Source organism: Rhea americana, unplaced genomic scaffold (genome assembly GCF_003343005.1).
Source record: "Rhea americana isolate MKP2758 unplaced genomic scaffold, rheAme1 scaffold_4, whole genome shotgun sequence".
NCBI classification, from domain to species: Eukaryota; Metazoa; Chordata; class Aves; order Rheiformes; family Rheidae; genus Rhea; species Rhea americana.
The window spans coordinates 5881360-5906443 of record NW_028186534.1 but is presented as its reverse complement, the minus strand read 5'-3'; the positions used below and the strand labels follow the sequence as shown (position 1 = coordinate 5906443).

The 25084-nt window shown below is 36.7% G+C and overlaps 1 protein-coding gene across 1 annotated transcript in view; it reads right to left on the bottom strand.

The window, feature by feature from the left end:
* Window positions 1–25084, bottom strand: part of PTPN1 (protein tyrosine phosphatase non-receptor type 1) — a 44600-nt gene that overhangs the window by 19035 nt on the left and 481 nt on the right. The window lies entirely within an intron of this gene.

The following is a 25084-nucleotide window of genomic DNA, read 5'->3' as shown; positions in this document are numbered from 1 at the left end:
AGAAGCAAAGACCTGTACAGAGGATCGCAAGAAAAACAGATAGTACTAAAGGGTCTAAAACAAACAGCTACTTGACACAAAGAGGAAAAAAYAGCAAAACGTCTTCAGGTAGCAAATTTAGTCACTGAGAAACAGTGAACTGACTCCTTCTCTTGCTAATGTATAAAGCATGCCAAGACCAACTTTTCATTCAACTCACTTTGACAAACAAGACTGGACTTCTTACACTCTAAGAAACCTGGTATCAGGACATTTGGATGGGGATGAGAAATGAGGATGTAACTTGTAGGTAATGAGAAGCTCAAAGTGTATCCAAAGACCAGATAAATGAATGCAGAACTACATAATGTAACAATAACCATACTAACAAACATCATGTAACCATAACCATAACAACAAGCTTCAGAAATTCTACCAGATAAATGAAATACATGTCAATTTTAATTCCCTTTTTTGAATATTTTATCTAATCTCTCAGTTTTGTTTTCAAGGAAAAATGATAATATTGATTTGCTTACTAATATATCTCTGAAAAGCCAGTGGGCTGGTATGCTCAGCCTCTTCCAGAGGTCAAGCCGCGTGGAGAGAGAAGAAGGGACAGGCTTGTTTAAAGTTCAACAGAACTATTACATTAGTTAAAAAAAAAATCACTCACTTGCAACATGATTTTCCTAGAAAGCCCCTTGCTAATTCAGCACTACGTGGGCAATCTGGAACAGGTTGTAGCAACGCAGTGTAAGCAATGCTTCTATCACTATAGTCAGCTGGCTGTGGGCACGGAAATAACCCCCCAGGAGAATGTAAACAAGGCACGATCATGTTATTAAATCATATCAGCACTTGGGAAAGGGTACTAATTTCTTCCGGGCCCATCTTCTTCTTTACAGCTAGCAAATATTGTGGACTATTTCTAATCTAACTGTTTCAACACATCCAACTGTAGAAATTCAGGAATCATTAAAGTTAATCCTGCAGTACCTTATTATACCCACTTTACCATGGTATATAACTGAACGCTGTAAATGTTCAATGAAACACTCGTATCCAAACTGTTCTGACAGCATAGGTATGCATTTGAGCAAGGGAGAAAGCCACACGCTTGTGTCATTTAGCATTTTCAGTAGTGTTATATACTTTTTTCTTCTTGTCAAAAGGAAAACATTCATGTTGTATTAATCATTTCAATTTCGCAGAATCCAGTTGTTTGGATTCTCATGTTCGTTCAGTGTTATTATCTGCAATGAGTAAAGACTGATTTTTAACTCTTTTTTTTGAGGTCAAAAGAAAACGGGCAATTAGAGATTGATTGTTTGTACTGAGTATTGTACTAAACTCTAGTATGAGGTTAAAGAATTACATGGACCTTCTCAAATTTCAGTAAGTTCAAAATACAGTTTGTCCTTGAAATTTATGACCCATAACAGAAGAAGTTCAGAGTAGCTGGCAGGAACACTTGGCTTCTGGTGTTTTGTAGCAACGTACTCACTGCCAAAACAGGAAACAACTGAATGGAGGGTCAGTATAAGAAAATAACCCTGGTTCTCCCCTCATTTTTCATGTCCACCTCATTTTTTTTCCACCAGCAATTCAGTCTGCTCCAGAAATAAATCTGAAMTGTTATTGGAAGGATAGAGATTTTGAGAAGACAAAATGATTTTCTTGACAGCTGTTTTGCAAAGTAAAAGCTTTGCTATCTTTATCATCAAAGTCAGTGCCAGGAAACAAACCGCAGTCTTATTAAATGTTCTTATTAAAGAGGTTCTGAGTAAGTTACTCATCTTCTATAAGAAAAATAATCACGGAGATGAGATCCAGACCTTGATTTTCCCAAACATTAGGGGTCTCCAGATAAAGTATTTTGGCTTAACCTCCTCTTGAATAGATTGTTGCATAAGCAAGCCCTGATATCTACAGAGCTCCTGAAGGAATTAAGTCCTTGCAAATCTAGACTTTAGTTTGTTTGCAGTATGGGTTTGTATGAGTTYTAAAAAGTATCTTGCCTGATCTGTATGGTTTTGTAGGCTTTGTAAACTAACAACAGTGATTCTAATCAGAGTTCTCCTTTCCGAATTACCTGGTATTTTCATTCTGACATCCTGCAAGCCACTTAACAGCATTATTACTTTTATAGGACAACTACCACAAAAGAACAAGGTAAAGGCTATGTGTGTAAACTTCAAAGGCTTCAGGGAGAGTGAGGAGGAAGGAGAGAGAGAAGATTTAAAAACTGAAGATACTAGAATGAAGGGGAGGGGCAAGAAAAGTTTCATCCCGCACCTTATCATAGTAAAGCTGAACACTGCGCTGCATAACCAAGATATATTTTCTAGAATTTAAACAAACTGCAAATGACAAGCTGTAAACTGGAAACCAAAGGACAAGAGATGCCCTTGGAACCACTGGTGATGTTTCTCAAGGGGACCTCTGACTTCATGAAACAGGGCCTGAGGAATGACTTTTTATTTACACTCACTCCCAATCCCCTACTATCTTTCAGAGACATTACATACAGTGTAAATAAACTCAACCAGTATTAAGAAATAAAGACTTTAATATGTCTCCAAATTCTTGCATAATGCATAATCAGAATTTCATCTTAGGAAAGAAAGAGCTCATAGGACAGAAAAAATAAAAAAAAAATAAAGAGAGAAAAGTAAGGCTCTCCTGATTTTAAGGGCCTCTGTTTATACCAAAGTTGCTGGTTGTTCACTGTTTGGTCATTAGTATTGGTCTACTGCTCACTTTTTGGTCATTAGTCACTAATATTTTAAAGTTTTACTAGTTAAGAAGTTTTTTTGTTTTTGTTTTTTTAATGAAGCAGCTACATATTTCCTCCCAACTTCCCCAAAACAACACATATTTTCAAACACTTGATAGATTTTGAGAGTTTAAATTTATTTATACTGGCCTCAGAAAACAGATGCTCAGGTTAATAAACCAATTACAAAATGTGCATTAAAGTTCAGCATTAGAAGTTCAGTGTATAAATCCAGAAAGTCTGACTCATTCATAAAGCTCAATGTTCTGTGCCCAAAAAAGTCTTAAAATATTAGTGATATGATAGTCTTCTGTTTAAACAGTTCAAGGATTGTGCTAGGGCAAGGACAGAAGATTTCAGCTGAAAGCTAACTAGTCCTCTTTGCTCAGTCACTTCCACCACTAACAGCTGGCATCCATGTAAGAATTTCCAACCTTTTTCATTTCCAACCTTTTTCAAATTAAGTATCTGGCATCTGGAAATAAATTAGTTTGTGAAAATCTGTAATAAAACAGATTAAAAATTTCATAATCTCTATGTAACAGCAGCCAATTGACACCGTATCTCTCAGTAACCAGAGTTCTATTCACCAAAAGCTAGCAGGAGGCAACATGATGTTGAGATGACTTAATCTGTAACAGTTTTATCCTTCTACCAAATGAGTTTTGGATAAAATACTATTTTATGTAACAGGTATTTGATCAAGCTATAAAAACCCACTTCAGCACTCATTAAAATCAGCAAACTAAAATCCAAATTTTGCTCTGACGTTTTCAGGTAACCTGATGGATAAAGATACACATTGAGCGTGTGCACACACACACACTCTTTAYGCTCATGAAGAACAAACCTAGTTCTGATTAAGGTTTATTAGCTTATTATCTGAGAGATAAACCTCTATGTGACCCTGCTTGAGCAGGGGCTTGGACTAGATAATCTTCAGAGGTCCGCTCCAATTTAAACCAATCTGTGATTCTGTAATTTAAGAACAGCAGTATGTGAATCATGGTAAGTATACTAATGTGTGTCTGAAAAACACGACCAGTTGAATTACAGCTGTTCAATAATAAAGGCACTCAAAGAAGATTTTGACTTGCAGTATTCAGAGGAGTCAGACAATTCTAATTGTTCTAGTTACAGTATTTTTTCAATCAGAACARGTTTTATGGTACTCAAGTGAAGGAATATTTAATTCTCTATACAAAATTATTATTACATAGTAATAATTTTACTCCTTAAAGCTTTATATGCTGTTTTAAAACTGTAGAATTAAAACTAAGAAAAAAATTCTGAAAAATCATTTTCCATTTCAAACCACAAGTATAGTGATGGGGGGAAAAAAAGAAAAAAAACACAAACTTGGTTCACCCCTAAGCATTAATACAACAGAATAGAATTAAATAGACATAAGGAATAAACTGAACCATCCTTTATTTTATTTTTTTTAAGAGAGCTTTGTATCATGATCTATCTTCAGATGTTTCTTCTTTACCTCTGCCATGATCATGCAAACATATGGATAGCCTATTTTTGGAGCCCTRAATGCAGGCAATTCTACCTTATTTTCAGAAATTGTAGAAAAGGTAGTGAAGTAAAGGAAGAAGAGCAGTAAGCATTCTTGTCCTATATAAACACAAACTACCTGTAAACTTCATAAGCATTACAGGAATTACCCCGGATATTCCAATTCAGATTTATATCTCACCTTTAGAACAACTTTAATAATAAGGGGGAAAAAAAAGGCTTTATTTTCAGCCATTTGGAGTGATGTCTAAAAATCACTCATGCGTTGTTAATATCAGAAGTTTCACTTTGGGCAGCAATCAATATGTAGAAAGTGAATCATTTCGGCTTGACTTTCTGTAAATTGATTTCATATAGTGAAACCTGTACGTTTAAATTTTGCAGAAGAAGGTGGTTCCTGTAAATGAACACARGCACATAGTTCTATCTCATAAGTTAGCAGGCTCTCCCCTTCACACAGGCTGCACATGTGATTTGATCTATACAGGTACAAGGCATCAGTGTGTGTTCTACCATAGGGAGCAAAACTCCTGATCTCTTCTTTCATTAGGGAACATGCTAACAATTATACTCCTATTTCTTGTCAACTGCACAACAACAGTAGTAAGCAATTAAAATCATTACTAGATCCTGTCTGCAGGACAACCTGAAAACAGCTTGAAGCTTTTCCCCTTCTTCCTAGTGCCTACTCTGACAAAACTGTCCCCTTGATTTTGATAAATACAGCAAAAAGCCACCTGTTGGTCTTTTTCTTTTCTTTGAGAGCTTTTAAATAATGTGTTTCCTAACAAAACTACAATTGCTGACTTTTTCTTACTCGCTTAGTTAAGAAATGATGCATAGGAGACCTGTAACCAAATCTTTGTTTCAGAAGTTAAACTGGAACTAGCATCTGAATGACGACAACATATTTTGAATCCAATCAGTAGATTGCAGTTAGACCCACTTACATCACTACCACCATCTGAGCACCCTCACCAGCCAATACATCTGATGTCTTGTTGGCTAAAAGTTGATCAGGCCTTTGTGGATTCTTATCTCCCATTTCTTGATCCCAATATACAGGTCTGTTCCATGACCTTTGGTTCTGAATACACCTTACTCCTCTATTTACATAGACTTGCTAGCACACTGCCCACCAAAAATAAATTTTAGCAATATATGGCATTTTTATTTCCCCTGCTAACAAGGAATTTTAGAAGCTCCTACCATACTAGGTATTGTGCCAATATAGAACAATATTCCTCCTAAAGATAGGCTCCAGCCAGTTACTTAAACTAGTATTTGAACTACTGTCACTGTTTCAAATCCTCTACATCAGTTGGAGAGACTATTAACACATTCAACTAATAAATAAAAGCAAACTACATTTACCAAAGGAACTGCAGCATCCAAACGCATCCAGACATACACAGTGGTCTTGGTGAGTATTACCACACACCAAGTTTGAAAGGAAGTAGTCCTACATACTTGAGGAGCTGAAGTTTGAATCTTTCTAAGGCTTCATTAAGTTTTAAAAGACACTTCATTTTACTTTAGAAGATATACTTCACGTTCACTGAACTACAAATGAAACTTGTCCGTGGTATTTGTGTCCTTTCACCTTTTCCTGGAAAGTATGTTAACTAAAAACCAAATAAACAGCACAGCAGTTTAACTGCTTAATAGACAAATACTGCAGTCATTTTGCTGAAGACTAATATTTTAAAGAAATTAAATAAAACTCCAAGTATTGGAAGAGAACTTTTTTTTTCTACAAGTAGCTTAAACTTATGGAATTTCAAAACTACCATAGCATTATTTTTATTCCTTTCATAGGTGACATAAGTTAAATACATTTAGCTTACGGATATCCCAAAATATGCATTCAACTAACAAAAGACTAGTCAAGTCCAGCACTCCCTATCTGCTGTAATATAGACTCGATAACTAAAAAATCATTTTAAAGTTACAGAATGGTCAAGGAGAAACGGGTGGGAGAAAACTACTAGCATTTTCAGATTAAGATATTGTATGTGAGACAAAAAGCTAATTGTTTTAGAACACATAGTTAGAAATCATTAGAGGAAAATAAAGTCAGTGTTAGAAGAACATTTTAGTTGCATTTTCTCCAAATACACCGCTAAAAGTTTAAAATGACAGGGTGTAGTTTCACCATACAGCAGACTTCTGCAACACAGCTCATACAAGCAGCTCACACAGTTCTCCTGATGTGTTTATGAAATTACCTGTGAAAGCATAACACAGAGCTTCCAAAGGTCATTCCACAAACAGTTTAATTGGCATGTTACACATATCATCCTACCACTTTCGCTACAGAAAGACAATTTTGCTGTGAAACTAAAGTGCAGAAACTGGCAGCAGTGAGTAGTGAGCAGTGAGTATGAGTCCGCTACCTAGATTGCTAGGCCTATAGGAAAGGATTTTAAGGGCAAAGGGTTTTTTTTTTGTTGTTGTGTGTTTGGGGAAAAAAAAAGTCCCCACATCCCAAGCACAAGATAAGCTGGGAAGCCTGCCTCACTAATTACACTACACTTTTTTTAAAAAATCAGTTGAATTGATTAAGCATCACCCACGATGCATAAGGGATTTTAGTTAAGAATGAGTTGATAAAGTGACTGGACCCTGAGGGACAGAGAAAATATCTATAAAATGACAAGACCTTAGCAACCCGTGACGTAGGTAAAATTGCCGTCTACTACACAGTCATCATCTCTACTGAATTCAGTAGAGGTAAAAATTTTATTTGCTACGCTCTTAGATACTGAATAGTTCTAATCCTCAAGGTAAGCCTAACAAGTCAGAAAAAGACTGTTTTGTTAAACAGTCTCCTAGTGGTAAAGATAAGAAATACAGAGTCTGTGTTTCAGAGAGTGGTTTCACACACATACATTGAGCACTAGAACAATTCCTAGAAGGGCATCTGATAGGCTGAAAAAAAAATCACAAGAAGTTTTAACTAGGGATGCAGCGACTGGGAATATATATCTAGTTTTCAGTTCATTTTATTGCAACACTTTCTGTTGCAGCTAGATGTTGAGGTTAAATAGGGAAAAAAAAAACAAAACCAGAAACTATGCACCTCTAGCTCCTGAACCGTGCAAAACTAACATTAAAGGTGGTGATCCAGTTACTAGTAATAATGACTCCACAAAAGAAGATCAAAGAGGGAATTTACAAATACTACTTGAAAATAGGAAATAAATTTCAGAAGTTCTAGTTGGTGCCTTAAGTGAATATTGAACTACATGGAATCAGAAATGGCTACGTAGAAACACTTCCATGAAAAGCAAATGTTAACTAGTGTCAGTGAGAGGAAATTTTAATTCTAAAGAGGTATTAAAAAATATGTATCTCTAAAAGAGTGAGTTTTTAAAGAACTCTGGAGTTGTTTTAACATTTATTTATCAAGCTCTTCATGAATTTGCCAATATATTTAGCACCTTACAACACCTCCTAGAAACCACAGTCAATGCAATGAAAAATAAAGAAAGTAAGAGACTTCATAGACTCCAGCACTTATCACCAGTTCATTTTTGTTTATGCTGTTAACACAGCATTAGAATTTGCACACACAGAGAAAAGACAGGCTGTGTRTAAGAGTACATGCAAACATAATCCTTCTCATGTTCATTAGAGACTTAAAGCTACTAAAATATCTTTAAAACTTAAAAGGAAAACATCGTGTATTTTTCACATCACTGCTATTGTTCTTTGGATGCTGTAACATCAGATTTTTGTTGATGTTGGCACTACATTCCAAAGAAAACATTTATACCTAACTGGAATGCTAAAACATGAAAGGGTTTCAGGGGAAAAGAGGCAGGTCTTTCAGCTAGAGTAGTGATCTACATTCTCTCTTCCAAGAAGTCACTATCATAGTCCTGTCTCCTCAAGAGGAGCTCAACTGCAACAACTGAGGAAGTCACCCATTGAAGATAGCAGAAAGATGCTTCTCAGTTGTTATTGTGGAGGCTGCTTGTGTTCTCCAAACAGATTACTTCTCATTTGCAACRCTCTAACTCATTAGGTTTCTAACTTAAGGGTCAGTCTTGCTCATTACCATTTTAGGAATCCAACTAACACTGCATCACTCTGGTTGACAGCTGTGTTGGAAGAACTATATTTCTTCCTTCTCTTTTGAGCAGGGAGGATATTTCTCTGTGCAATTTTTTTGGCTCTTGTAGGAATGCTTTTGTCTTCCCTTGTCCCTAGGGACAAGCAAAAAAAAAGTTTTAGATTAGCTCCCCTCCTCCGCCATTACCACTATAGAAAAAATTGTTATTGGAAGCAGACATCATCCAGAGCCACAGTAGCCAGGCCTGGAATCATGCACATCCTTTACTTTTTTGTAAGAAAGTCTTTCTAAATACAAAAGCACATCTAGGTTAATTTTCAGTGGCCTATTTTCCATGATGACATAAAACTAGAATCAGAAGGATTATTACTTAGAAATCAGAACTATCTTTTAGAGTTTATCTAATTTTTATTTCTTGATTTGAGTTGGTTTGGAAGTTTCTTACCATCAAGAAAAAAGAGAATTGGTTTAATGCTTATGAAAACAGGATTAATTTTCAACAATCATTTTCTGCATCCAACACATACTAAAACTAAACTCAGATCATATCTGCTTTACTTTATCTTCTAAGTTAAGCAAGATATTGGTAGTAATAGAAGCAAACAAGAATTCAGATAGTTTTAAACAGAGCTCTTATCTCAAGTTAAGCTAGTTATAAATGCTTTTGGAAAATACAGACAGTTAAAGACGTTTTAGACACCCACTTGCCATATGTTACTCATACACGTTACACATATACTAGGAGGAATACTTTTGCTCATCCAATAATCTTTGTAAAAAGTAGTAGATACAGCTTGTTAGAAAAAAGAAACTAGTTCAGAATAGAATTGTGAAGGTCGTCTTGACAATACCTCTCAGAATTATAAGTGCTTTCCATGAAATAACTACTTCTAATTAAATATCAGCACTGTTTTCCAAATTCTTGAATTAATGCAGTTATTTCATAACCTGCAGAAGCACAATTAACTGCAATGATGTTTATATCTCAGTTTAGACTTTATGATAATGTTTTGCAAGATCTGTACATTGATCTTATCTCATGGATCAACAGAGAAGCATATCTGAATACAAGCAATAGCAGGCAAGAAATTCTTGTGAAAGAGAAAGGCAATTTTCTTGGAGGGCAAGGAAAGGGGGAATATGGATGCTAGAGATGCTATTGTAAACAACTTACAGAAAATAAAGATTACTTTGTACCAGGTAACATGTCTCTTCCTTTGAAGAAACTTTCAGCTTGAACTTGCGCAAGTCACAGACATGATTGCAGTCTACCACATCCCAGATGCCACCTAAAATGTTTTGTCTGTATTTGCCCACTGTTCTGAGCAGAAAAGTGACAGACTAGTTGAAATAAAATTTTTGGTTGTATCTAGTTTATCAGTGGGAGAAATATATATGAATATAATGTTTAAAGGTAATAACATGAGTACCATTGAGAACTAGAGGCATTATAAACTAGCTAAAAATAGTAATTTGAATTCCTAGCTTAGTCAGCTTGGCAGAGACAGCTGTGTTCACTGTAACCTCTAATTAGCTTGCTTATTATAAAAGTTCCAAAGGTTATTTCCCTCTCAGAAATCTACTAAATTAGCCTTCATAGCACAATACTGTTACCATAACAAATGCATAAGCAGCAGATTATTCAGATTTTAGATACTTTCTTTTTTCTGTAATGTTTATTTATACATGCATATATTCTTACTTGATAAGGTAAATACAATCTCCTCTACCTGGAACATTCAGAAGGACCTGCCTTGAAAGGAGAAGAAAAGGCCAGTTCATAGCTGCTTGTTATGGGTATGGACTCCTTGTTCAGAGCTCTGAACTCTCATTTCAGTAATCGGTGCCCAAAAGCGTGCGAGTAGCACCCATATCTACTGAGCAGCAACAATGTGAAACAGACCTGAACACAATTATCAAAGATAATACACCAGAACTGTCATGGAAGTTTTTTGTAAGCCCTCTGTGTTTTAGAAGGAAGAACTAGAGGCTGATATTTGGAGCTGTTTTTGCCAACATGATGGAAGAAATGTTCTAGAAATCACAGTTACTTTTTGCCAAACTGTACATAACATGTATATTATCCATTTAGCTCAAGTTTCTGCAGGATAATCTTCTGAACACATTGTACTCCAAGGACAAGATTTTCAAAATGCTGATTATCCCACTACAGACAACATTCTGATGAGGGGATGGAGTTTGCTGATAATACCAAGCTGGGAGGAGTGGCTGCCATTCAGGGAGGCCTGGACAGGCTGGAGAGCTGGGCAGAGAGGAACCTCMTKAGGTTCAACAAGGGCAAGTGCAGAGTCCTGCACCTAGGGAAAAATAACCCCATGCACCAGTACAAGCTGGGGGCTGACCTGCTGGAGAGCAGCYCTGCAGAGAAGGACCTGGGAGTGCTGGTGGATGACGAGTTGACCATGAGCCAGCAATGTGCCCGTATGGCCAAGAAAGCCAATGGTCTCCTGGGGTGTGTTAGGAAGAGTGTTGCCAGCAGGTTGAGGATGCTGATCCTGCCGCTCTCCTCAGCCCTGGTGAGGCCTCATCTCGAGTCCTGTGCCCAGTTCTGGGCTCCCCAGGACAAGAGAGACATGGAGCTACTGGAGAGAGTCCAGCGTAGGGCTATGAAGATGATCAGAGGACTGGAGCATCTGCCTTATGAGGAACAGCTGCGAGAGCTGGGCCTCTTCAGCCTGGGGAAGAGCAGACTGAGGGGGGGGATCTGATCAACGTGTACAAGTACCTGAAGAGAGGGCGTCAAGGGGATGAGGACAAACTCTTTTCAGTTGTCCCATGTGACAGGACAAGAGGTAATGGGCAGAAATTGAAGCACAGGAAGTTCTGCCTGACCGTGAGGGGGAATTTCTTCACTGTGAGAGTGACGGAGCACTGGGACAGGTTGCCCAGAGAGGTTGTAGAGCCTCCTTCTATGGAGATATTCGAGGCCCGCCTTGATGCAACTCTAGTCTAACATGCTGTAGGTGACCCTGCTTGAGCAGGTGGGTTGGACTAGATGATCTCCAGAGGCCCCTTCCAACCTTACTGATTCTATGAACATTCAAAACATCATTGAATTTAGTTGGTAGAAGTAGTGACAAGCCAATATTGAGCACACTAAAAAAAGAATAAATGTCAGGTTGTCAAAGATTTCAATTTTAAAGCATATGTGTCTCTACAAGTACCAGATTCTTACTCTGCAGAAACAGGTAGATAAGTAACAAAGAATGACATGTGTGCAATAACATGCATCATCACTGTGAGTTTAGAACTAGCATTCAAAAACAAATCACATTTAAGCTACCAAGTTCTCAGTTTAAATCTATCATGTCAGTTAATACACTAGTATTTTTATAAACAAGAAAGTTAAAAGAGGGGCTTCTTAAAACATATGTCTATTCACAAAGACTTGTACTTAAATCTACTTTTTCTAGAGAAAACTGTAAGAAAAACAAAGCAAAAAACTGCATTAAACCTTTAAAAGAACAAGCTAGGCAATATCAGTAAATGTTTAACATAAAGAAGAAAGGATTTAATCCTCATTTAAGTAAGTCTTTTCAATACTTTGAAACATTAAGGAGTTGCAGTTAGTGTTTAAAGCAAAATGATTTCTATCATAGCAAAGGGGTGTCGCTTCTCATAAATGGTTTGGTATTCCAATACTCTAAAAGCTAAGTAAAAATTTCTAATTAATTTGCAGAAGTTAATTGGATAAAGTCTTGCCATGACTAGGTGCAGCACACATACTGACCATCTCAGTATTATATTTGTATTTAGAATACTATGGAACAGGCAACAGCCAGATTTCCAGCTTTCTACTAATTCCATGAAGATTCTCAAAATTTGGAACTTGCATATAAAGGAAGCACTAGAATATATAAGAAAGGAAGCATCAGGAATTGTTAAATAGGAAGCTGTGAACTCCACAACACCTATTAAAAAAAAAAAAATCTAGATCTTAGTGGTAAACATCATTTCCTTGAAGATGTTTGCACTGTAATGTGGTTGTACTGGCTATCTTGAGATGCAATTTTTAAGTTAATAGTGTTACTAGAATTTGCTTAGCATCAGGAAACATTGTTCTTCCAAAATTAGGAACCACTTATTACAAAAGGTACCAGCTCCGTAATTTAAGTGGGTTTCCCTCCTGTACTCTGTTTCTTCCCTACAGACTAGGGTCTAAGAATTCCAAAAAACACCCATACCACGTCCTAATCTATGCTATAAGAATGCTTCACTGTAAACTCTGTAAAACATTAGTAAGAACAAAGGCAACGGAACTAAAGAGTCATTCTGTCATAATATACTCATTATCCTACTAGCAAAAGCTTTGTACTATTCCTAGCATACTGAGATTCAAGTTTAAAGAGAACGAGCAATTAATAGGACCGCACAAAACATGTTCATGCCTCTGCATGCAGAGAAAGGCCAAACTGAGCTTTGCTGTTACAACACAACCAGCAGGTACTCATGCCTTTGGTAGTTACGCCTTTCAGCATATTCCCCAACTCTGTATTTGTAAGCTTTAAGAAGCTGTAAATAGTTACCTACTATTCACAGAAAGAAGCGAAAAGTATCCATTCATAAATTAATTTCAACAAAAGATTTCTGTGCTAGAATTTGATGAAAACAACTGGTTTACCAATGTCCATGAAGCGCTTCTTTTTAGTCAAGACCCATTTAACGTTTCTGTTGCTTCACAGTACGTACTCAAATTTGGAAAGGAAAATTTCAGTGATGATTAAAAGCATACTGAAATCACTGAATGGTGCAACCTACAGGTTGCCAAGCTACTGCAATGCACACAAAAACCTGCTCAAAACAAACAGTATTGCTGAAAACAGATGTTAGATAAAGCAGAATTAGGATACTCCTGTTTTCTCACATGATTGTCTAATACGTGTTTAAGTAACCAAACTAAGTTAAGCTAGTTTAATATTAAAGTTTACAGTTTCTAAGCCCGAGTGAGTTTCTAAGCTCACTACCTATGGATGAAATACGGTTCTTGTATAACTCAAAAACAGATGCCATTTCCTCATTTCTCCTGTCCCACATAGCTTACACATTTCTCTACCCGACTATATGAATGCCGGGTCATATAAGGGCTGCAGGTCACATGGCGAGTGTACAAGCATGTTGGTTGATGACAGGAACAGAACAGACTGTACAGCCTTCACATGGCTCCAGGAGAGAAAGGTTGGGCACCACTCCTCTACACGAAGGTTTAACAGAAGATGTTTCACTTAAAGCTGAATGTTTACACAACTACTTTCAGAGCAATAAGCTGTTCTAAGAAAAAAATCAATACTTTTTGAAAGCAAATATTAACCCTTGAATCCTGAGCACAGATGTAACATGAAATCTTAGAAAATCAAATGCAACTATTGTAACTTTTCTGCATGTCAATTCAGATTTGTACTGTACAGATTTGAATTAGGTTTCTGAGTACTCTGCTTTACTAGCTGTCCCTTACACAGAAATCATAAAGCATATTATGTCTTTAGGCATAGTGGAAATAATACTGCTTTTTAGTTCTTATAAATACTGTTGTATTTTAGCAATTAGTTTTCATACAGAAAAGGTGAACAAAGGTAACATCTTCAGAACAGACGACGCGTAAGAAAATCCATCTATGGCCAGCAGGCCCAAGAAGTTCCTGTGGGATGATACAGCTCTTCCATTAACCCCCAAACAAGCCATATCCTTAATGCTAAAGTTTATTCTATATTTTTATTATTTCTCCAAGTTGTAAAGCAAACTTTGAGACACTGACAGAACRAATGCTGTGTTACTGGAGATTGCTTTAACTGTCATAGCACTGTGAGAGAGCTTTCACTTTCAGTTATGAGGGTCATCATCTCCCCATCCGAAAGCAACTGAGAGATTAAAAAGCAAGAAATGCTCAGTTAGTGTTAAACAGGCAAATTATGTAGTAAAGAGGACCTTTCACAGGGCTCCTAAGACAAGAAAAATTAGCATTCTACACTACAGTATGTGAATAAGACTATAAATTAGACAAGCGAGGCCTTGAAAGGACTGTTTAATCTTCCCTGTGCTAAGAAAACAAAGTTTTGAGTAAAAGCAAGTTGCATGAGCCAGACTAGATAAACATTTTGCCACTTCATGCATCTACTAATACTGCAAGTCTAAATAATTCACTCAGAGAATACCAATCCACTCAGCAAAGCCAAGAAACTGTTATAACTTCCATCTCCGTAATTACAGCATCCTCTCTGGAAATGCAAAACTCCTATTACTTCCTATACTCCTCTTTTACAGCCCAGACCACATTGCTATACCTAGTTCACCACACCCTGCAGCTCCACTGGACTCTTGCTCATAATGTTCCACTTCCTGTCAGCCATAGCCACATATCAGGCTTGACTAAACACGTTTTATGATTTGGTGGCTATCTCAAACCCCCATTTGCAGTCTCAGCATGTATCCGGAGCTCTTACAGAAGAAGTAATACAATAATTTCCAAACACCTTTTAAAAACTCACCCTCTCATGTTCTCTTCTACCCTCTCTCCCCCAAGAGACTGTTATGCTAAGGGCTCCTGAGCACTGACCCACAAACCAAGGTTATCATCTATTAGGATCACACACAAGTGCTTGCTATATAGGTAGTGCTGATGGCAAGGCATTTTATTAGAAGATTGTTTTTTTCTCTCTAGGCATTAAAAGCCAGAATTTCATGTGCGAAGAGATACTTTTATATGGAGAAAATATTTTTAGGGAAAACTTTAGTACAAGGAACCTTAACAAGCTTTTGCTGTTTTCTTAAAATTCTGATGCACATATTATTATAAGAAAATAATAAAATAGCCTTCAAAAATGTTTGACTGCTTTCTCCTAATTAGGTGGCAATATTAACTCATTTAACTACTCTTAAAAGAAACTAGGCATCTACCAGTTTAACTGCCCAGCAACCTCAGCTTCACATAATAGAGAATTTACTAGACATAATAGCAAATAATAAGGAATTTCCTGCTGTCAGTCACAGAGAACTGGACTGTACACTAGACTGCATAGTAATGTAATCATATAAACTTTAGTACAACGGACTCAACTCCTAACTGAGGCTCTGAATGGCAAGCTTTACACAAATTATGTTTTGTTTGGTCATTAATTTCTTGTTAGTGATTTCCATAAAGTCCTACTCTGCCTCCTTCTTGACAAGCTTTAAAAAGACTGCTGTAAAGTTAGACCTCTCCACTAATGCTCTCTAATAAATCCAGCAGCTTAGCAGCTGTAAAGATTTTGCATATTTTCAACCTCCTGTTCCAATCTTTCAGCACTACTGAAAACAGGACCTGTTTTGATGGACACASAGAACAAATCAGTTCCAGCACTCAGGGCTACCCACAGAGCACTGCCTGCTACCGAGCACACCTCCAGCGAAGACCGGAGGCTGGCTTCTGATTTTGAATCTCAAGGGCTGTTCAGAATCTCACTTTCCTTAGGTCATGCAACCGCCGACTTGGGGCTCTGCTTGCCTCCATGAGCCAGAGACTTACTACCACAAACTCCTTCATAGCTTACCTCTCTGTTAACAGGTGTAGATAYGTTATTAGAGTAATTATTGTAGAATGACTGAAGGCAATTGCTGTCTAAACGGAAAATATTAACGAGCATCCAATTTTTTTCTGACAATTTCTCTTTTAATATTGCCCACTGGCAAAAAACTCAAACCCCCAAAATCCCTAAACCCTATTTTGAATCAGTATACTACAATTTAGTCAGTGCTAATGTTGTAATATTTGAGGATAGAAAGGATGGTTTGTTGGTTCACAGCATGTTTTGTCCTTCAGATATTTGTTATGCTAGTTTTGAAACAGTACAAAGGCAGTTCTGCTCTGGTCATGAAACACTTCAGACCAATTCTGAGAAGATATCAATACTGCAAAAGAAAACACCATGCTAGTTAAATCAAGATTATGTTTGTCAGACTACAGACACTGCTAGGCACTTCATAGTTCTAGGCAGGCAAACTGCAATTTAATGTGAAAATTCTTCTTTGTCAGAAGTTTAAGAAAAAGTGCCATTACTGCTTTCCAACTTAATTAAATTGTAAAGAGAATAAAGAAGAACATTTTCTAGACTTGCGTAGCTGTCCACTCCCACCATCCCTTGCTGGTTGAAACTCTCACCATTTTTCTTCCATTTCCAGAAATATTCAGAGAATTGAGAGCAAGCGAATTATTCCAAAATAATTTCCTCTTACTAATCCTCTCGCTTGTGTGCAAGTTCTACCTTTCCAGTGGCCCACATCTTACACTTATTAACCCCTGTGCAAAGTAGGAGGAGAATGTAAAATTCTAAACAGGAATGCAGAGYCAAACAGCTGCAATGACTGTACAGAAGACAGTGGAAAAAGTAGGTCTGAGGCAGTATAATAGAATCAAGATCATCTGAACTAATATGAAGTATTTTTCCTGCCAGAAAAAGGAAGTAAACTCTTCCTTAGTCAAAGATGTATTTTTAAAATAGATTTTTCATTTTACTTCCTGTGATCACACTGAAAGGTCACACTGTTTATGCTACTATAACCTGTTACTGTGGGATTAGAAATGATATAAACAAGCAATTCTCATTCAAATGCACACTAGGGAAGAAGGTTATGAGAACATTCCTCTTTATGTGTAGACCACTTGTTCCAAATAAATATAAAGAATCTGAGAAACAGAGTGTCTTTTGTAGAATCGCTCACAGCATCAAGTGCTTGATGAAACAAGCACTTCACAGAAGAAACATAAAATTCTGGGAACTTGAGATACAAGAAAAAGCACCTGAAAGATCACAAACAGAACAGCTACTCTAAGTTCAAAATACTACTGTTTAGTAGCATTTTGAACAAGCAATGATTTTGTCACAAAAACTACAGTAAATTTTCTGACCAGAGAAGTCAGTTTCCCCTCCGCCTCCAGCTAGGTCTGCATAGCTCCACAYTGTCTATACGCATATAACAGCATATACAGGCACAATACAAAATTTCCTTTATTACTGCATTATTTCTACTTATATAGAAGCTGTTTTAATATTCGTCTAAGTACAAGGAAAAAGCTATGCGGCACAATTCAAATCTGATTGAATGAACAGTGTCTTAGCTGGTGAGAGAAGTGAATCTTCCCCGTCATTGATCACTACACTGTCAGTGCCGAGGGGTCTTTTTAGCTCATTAACTATGTTTTCCCAAAGCATCCACTGTAACCAACAACTAGAAGAACTATAGTTTCAAGTGATAAAAGCAGCAATTGCATATGCAGAAGTAAAACATGGTTACTGCTATGAGAAAGGAATACTCTAACATGATGCTTCTTCCTTTTCTTTCCACTGCATTATACTGCAGTGGGAAAAAAAAACAAACAAACAGAACCTCCCCCCTCCACACACACACACACACAGACACGCACACGTTAAGGTCTGTATCCTAAYACAGAAGGAAATAAGACATCTGATTCAGAAACTAGAAATCCATCTTCAGGTTCCAAGAATGACAACCAGGCCTCTGAAATAGGCCTTTAACGTAGGTATCAGTATGCTACTGCAATAAATCTGAAATATACCTCCATGAGATTAACGCTGGATTCAGTGAAAAGTTTTTCATCTCTCCATTTTCTTTCACAAAATATCTGCCCAACTAGAAAGCAGGATTGTCCAGTTTTTTTCCACCTATTAACACATTAGCAACAAATTAAGCTATATTCTCAATGAGTGACACAGAGAAAACCTCCTGCTTAAAAATGTAGTATAATTTACTATATCAACAAGGACAAGGTAGGCCGCAGCTACAGAGTGTAAGTTAGAAACAAAAGCCACCAGAAAAAAAAAACAAACGAAAAACAAACAAACAAAAAAAACCCCCCACCAACACAGCTTGGGAACACACACATATGTATAGATACGAAACGTAAGTTATATACACATACACAGAGTCCATGTCGTCAAAGAAACTGTTGTGCAAAGTGAAAGTATATGGAACAGAACCTACAGAATTAGAATTGAAAAAGAAAAGCATTTGAAACCTTTCAGAAAGTTTTATATTACTCTATCTCATTCTCCTTCTCAACATTAATATCAAATTTTTCATTGCTGTCCCATGAACCTTTTCTCTTAAATGTTAGAAAACACAGAAAACAGTTTGAAATTAGATCAGCTTTCACTATTAACAGAATCACATGAATTTCCAAGAACCACTTTTATCACTTTTTCTTAGTATACTATGACAGGCAAGCTGTTAAGTCTTAGCTGTGTTTTGCGTGGGTRAGAGAAAAAGCAGTTCTAAATTCACAGTATTTTGTAGAAAATGAATTGGCATCTGTACTACATGATCTACAAAGGGAACACATAAAGACATTTTGATGCTGTATCATAAYGCCTCTCCCAGCCAAACCAGCAAGGGCTTGTCTACTTGCATCAGATAGATAAACAAAAAAATGTTTCTTGTGCAAAGCAGCATGAGACAAGTTGACCAAAGACTAAAAAAAACCCTCAATTATAAGTGCTATAAACACCAAAACTTACAGATCAGATTTAAAATGTTGCTTAAGAACATCATAAACAATGTTTTACATTTCATTTCAAAAACTTGCTTCTTTTAGAAAAAAAATGCAAGCACTTACTGTTTACTAAGGCTGCTTTCCTCTGACAGACAGTGATTCAGTATACATTTTCACAGAGGTGCAGATACAAATATTATAATCTAATATTTTTAAAATAACAAATCTTTAGATTGATATAATTCTGTAAAATAGCTGAACATTGACAGCATTCCAAATTAGCATTGTGGAGATAATACAAAACCCTAGACAACCCTGCAACATTTGCCTTATTATCTCAGTTTATACTAATATTTTCCCAAATCAGAAACTAATAGAATTAAGTACGATCTAGTAAGAAAYCCTACACTCAGGAACACTGATAACTCACTCCAGCTAAGGGCTTTCWGTTTTTGTTAGATTCAATTTTCAAATTTCTTATCAATCTTGTCTTCAATAAGCCTCCTACTCAACTCAAATTTTGAAAAACTTTCACTCTATGAAGAAATCTTATCCTTCCCTTTACTGCACAACAGGCCTCTGTCGCAGGGAAAAAATCCTCATACGATGCTGTATGCCTGTGACATTAGAGCAGCTCAGCTTTCTGACACATAGCGCTAACCTAATTTGCAGGTACTAGCCCCTCCAAACCATATGAATTCCTCCCACCCCAACCTACTTAAAATATTATTGATAATAGAATACTAATACAGAATGCAGTGCTTTCAATTCTTTTCCTTCTGTATAATAAAAGGAATGAAAATAATTTTACTTACAAAAAAAGGAAAAAAGTTCTCAAACACATCACTGAATACAATTATAATTTTGTATATGAGGAAATTGAAGAAAAAAATCAATCTATTTGGCCAAAGAAAAACAAAATCTATTTGGCCAAAAATTCAGTGGCAGATCTGGTGACAAGAATGCCTCCCAAATCTCACATCCACTGGACTACAAACTATAGCAAGAATTCAAGTTTTTATTCTGTATAGAGATTTTTTTCTGTTTCATCTGTAAGGTCTCCTTCCTCCTCCATTTTCTTATAAAGATGCCCAGATTGATTCATATATGAATTCTGAATTTTCTGAAGTAATCAGTTATTGGTATTCCTTGTAATTTCAGATGTTGAATTATGCTAAATTCAAACTTCAAATAGATTATGTCATGCTAGTGACACCAATCTAAAACCTGAGAACTGATGTGTTTGTAAGACAGCAGCAGTGATACCTCAGCATAAGTCACAGCCTAGAAAATCCCAGCTAAGCAGAACCCTTGGGGAACGTCTAACCTAACCCACGGAGCCAAGGCAGTTCCACGTGGAAAGCAAGTCTTACAAGATTTCATTTTAATGTTTAGTTGCCTGTAGGATGAATTGTTAATTCAATCCTATCCAGAATATTCTTTTATTAAAAAAGAGAAAGTTGTTTTAGTTGCACAAATATTTGGTTTACCACTAATGCAACATATTTTATTCTACACTTAAAGGGGCTATTTCTCTTTTTGAATTTATTATCACTTTACACGTGGCCAACACTACTTCCTAACTGTCAAACTTTTTCTATAAACATCTTTTTTACAGCAAAAAGAGAAAGGAAGAAGAATAAATAACTTGTGGAAGAACATATCAAAACACATTAACACATTAAAACCATCAAAACTTGCTGAAGGTATTCAGAAGCAGGTGCAGTGCTGTCTGCACATTGTTTGGTTTCTAGATTTTAGCAAAGGATACCCCCTTAACAGTAAGGGAGAACTGAGAAATGTTGGGTTCCTTTTTAATATTTTACTTACAGGAATACCGTAACAGAATATTTGGACCTAAATAGTTAGATTAGACTTAGACTCTGGTGTTTGAAAGACAAGCGAAACTAAACAGCTCAGTAGCTTGATATGATGGAACTTGCACAATCTTATATTTGTCATCCGGAAACAGGGTTGGTCTGCAGATGACAAAGTGACTAGCATAACCAGCCAACACAACAGGGTGCCTTGAAACACTCACAACAGCACAAGACATACTGACATTTGTGATTAAAAGTAAACTTCGTTTTTCAAACAGAGGATATAGAGTTCACAAGCACAGATACTTTGCTACTTTTTCTGTTATTAATTGGTCTCTCCCACAGCTGTATCAAGATTCAGTAGCTGTATTGCACAGGAAAACATGAAATACCCTAAGCTGTATTGTAGGAAGAGACAGAATCCCTGCAACCATCAGTTCTAAACTCCCATATTCAGAGCCAATTAAAGTAAGTCTTGAATGAATCAACATAGTATGAGTTAAAAAGCAGCAAGGCATGCATGCAGAGACCTGTATTTTCAAGCAGCAAGAACTAGGAGAATCAGGCACAAAGATGCATTTATAGTAAGTCCTGCTCATACCACAGTTTAAGAAAGCATTAAAAAAAAAATCAGGGCAAAAAAAGTATAGAGTACATGAAGCCTGAACTCTAAGAGAAGCTTATAAACCCAAAACACTACAATTTCCTGCTCATTTCTTTAAATAATACAACACAACCACACTATTACAAGTCTACAAGGCCAAGTATTTTACAGTTTGTTACTTCAACACTAAAATCTGTCTGCATATTCTATAAATATTTTCCAGAGACAATATTTCCATTTCCATCTTGACAGAGTGCAGGTAAGCCAGACAAGATCTGCTGATCCTTAAAAGCATATTGCTTTTCTTCGGAAGCCAGTGCAACAGACAATGCCCCAAAATATTCACAAGACTTTTCTACCTCCCCCCATAATCTGAGTAAGATAACAAACTCATTAACCTTCATACTTTGTAGTATTTCAGTTTAGTCTGGAGAAGTTTGCAAAAAAGCAACATTCAAGTATTATTAGTTCAAAATATCCTCAAAAGTTAACAAAAACTGAGAACAGTTATAATCTTCCTCTTATAGGCCTCAAACAAACTGTAATTATACTTCAGTTTTTCCAGAGCACATAGAGCAGTATAGCTCTGTTTTCAGTATACTCATTTCCAGATATATTTGTAAATCTAGACTATACCCAGCTCTTTTATATACTAATCTCCTACTCATTGTAAGAAGTAGATGATGATAGCGTACATTTTTGTATAATTCTGCTATCTTCACCAGGAAAACTCTGTATGATGTGCCTGTAGAAATTTCTATGAAAACCAACATTTTCAAGTTTGTCTCCATCAATATTGTACTAGATCCCAAGCTGTATGGTAGATTAGTAAATATTTCAGAAGACACTTTCACATTATAAGCACATTAAATTTAGTATTATTAGCTAAATTAGTATTCCTAAGGTCTGCATATATAGTTTATATAAACACAAGAAGCAGCTCCACCTGTATTTGAGGATTGTGTTCTTAAGATACTATCTCATTCTATCATCAAGTGTAAGCCATTAGAATTCAAAATTCTGGAGGTGTTTTGGAAGACTTTTGCAAAAGAATTACTATTAAAATTTGATACTGAATTCACTGTGCGCAAATGAGAATTCAATGACCCTCTGCCACTCTGGACAAGAATCCCTCCCTTTATCTTGCTCACCCCTCCACTAACAGCAAGCCTAAACTGTGCTTCTCTTAGCTTTCAGCTATTGCTTTTTGTTGCAGTATTTCCAGAGTGAGTGCTTTTCATTCCTATTGATACTTCTAAAGATATTTATGCACTGCACACATCACTCACCTATCCTTAAGCATTTGTTTTCTAGATTGCACACCTTCAGCACAGTATCACATTGCAAAGTTCACATCTAATAGGCAGCCCATTTTTCTTTAACTTGCTGCTGTACAGAAAAGGATTTGAATTTGATTGGAGAGCTATTTTCACAGTCTTTCATATTTAGAGTAGGTCTCATTTTATTCGTTATCTTCCAAATTTATTTCTCTACCACATAAGCACAGGCCAGAGCCACACTGGCTTTTTTGAGTACTGGGCTTCTGAACAAACTTTGCAGGGTCTCATGGCTCATGTGACAAGTAAACCTACAGGAAAATGAGGGAAGTTATTGAGTGCTTAAAAAAATAAAATTAAGACTTTGAGAAATTCATCAGTGTTTAACCTGTTTTTGACCAGCTGTAGCTGAGAACCAAAACAGTTCCACTAAATGGAGAGTGCCCAAGACATGATTGTCACATGCTGACATACACAAATACTTAGAGAAGTTCTTCATTTCGAGATGTTTTTGTCTCTTTCCTGTAATTATTTATGTTTTTTAAAAAAAATCTTGAAATTTTATTCTTTCACAACTGTACCATTATCATAGATGAACATAGCTTCCCCTTGTCCAAAAAAAGAAGGTTCGACACTTTCTTTTAACCCTTCAAAGTCACATGGCACTCAGACAAGCCTCCTTATAACCATCCTTCAAATTAGCTTCAGCTCCCCGTAGTATTAATAATTCCTTCTCTAGATGCAGGGCAGTTCTGTATCTCTAGATAATAATCTAACTAAGAAGTAAAAGGAAGTGACTTGTTTTACTAAACTGTGTTATGCTTCATTCAGCACATTAGTGTACATTTTCGACATTTGGTAGTGACCTTTATAACACCTAGATACTGGGAGCTTGTGGTATGATTAATCTGGGGAAAGGCTTTTTTTCAGAAATACAAGACTGTACCAATAATATTGCAAAGACTGGTATGTGTAGGAAAAACTGCAACATTGTTACACCCAAGACATCAAAAACAGAGGTTAAAACAAAGCGCATTGTTCTTTTAGATATACATAGTATGTCAAATGTCAACACTGATAAATGCAGCATGCAAAACTGAATTACATGACACAGACGCACATACTTGCTAACCTTACAACCTTAAAAAAATTACCCAAACACATTTCTCATGCTCATCAGTTCTTGGATGCAAATCAAAAGAAATCGCTCCAGTCTTTTTTGAGTTGAATTTTAGCCCTCAATAAAACCTCAATCTGTGTTACAGTTAACTAGGACAAAAATGTCACTGAATGGTAACGCCACATTGAAGATGTGCCACAGTCCCTTATTCTTTATTAATCTTAGGGCGCCTTTACACATTTCACTTCTGTAATGAAACTGTGTCCATAGAAATATACCACCTCCATTACAGAGCTGTATTACTCAAAATCATTTCCTGAGTGCTCAGCCTGCAACATACCAAATCATCAAGAACAGTTTAGTAAAAGCATAACATTGTATACACACATGACTTTCAACTGATACAAAGTTAGCAAGCGCTGGAACTCTGTGGGAAATGATATACTCAAAAAATGGACTTTCTGAAAAGCATACTCAAAATGTCATGCTTATTCTCCATCTCTAATTGCTGAACAACTGGAGACTGGAGATGTTCATCCTGCAAGGCACTGCTTTTAAAACTTGCATACTGTGATTCTGAAACTGAAATTCATTTACTTCATTTGGACAAAAATCCACTTCTTTTTTTCAAATGTCTACTGCCAGAGAAATCCATAGCAAAAGGGAAGCAAAGCCCAACTCTTACATTACAAAATATGAACTTAAAACTTATTAGAATATTCAATACACGAGCCTAAGCATTCAAATGGCTTTTACAGTAGTGCCACTCAATCTCACCAAACCACATCGGCCTAACCATTCACGTTCTTCCTCTTCTTTTCTACTTATTCTTGGATAAACGGTTGCACAAAGAACTTTTGAAAGACAAAAGCCCTAGTTTCGGTTGTTTGTATTTCAGAAGTTGAATTCAATTTGAAAATACTTTTACAAGCATTCACGTTTGCCACAGCTTTTTAAAAAACATCTGTCACTAAAAAGCTGAAAAGAGTAAACAAAATAATTTAATGAAATGTTATTATTAATAATAAAAAATAGTACCAGATGATTGCACAAATACTGCTAACAAGATATTTTAAAGAACTGTCGTCTTATTAAAACGTCTGAAGAGCCAGGCGTATGCCATGCTGCTGCCCATCGCTGTTTTTTAAAATAACAAGAATAAGAAAAATTGTACTCGGATTTACTCCCTCAGGGTTAGGGAGGGAGCAGCTTTAAAAGGTTACTGGCTAAGCTCTGGCCATGCTTAGCCCCAGCGGAGCCTGGCACAAGGAGAGCGTGACAGAGACCCCGCACGGAGCTCCGCGCCCGCTCCCCRGGCGCCGGAGCCGCGAGAGCCCCCGCGGCGGGCGCCGCCGCCGGGCCCCGCTCCAGCACCCGGCGCGGGCGGCGAGCCCGCACGGTC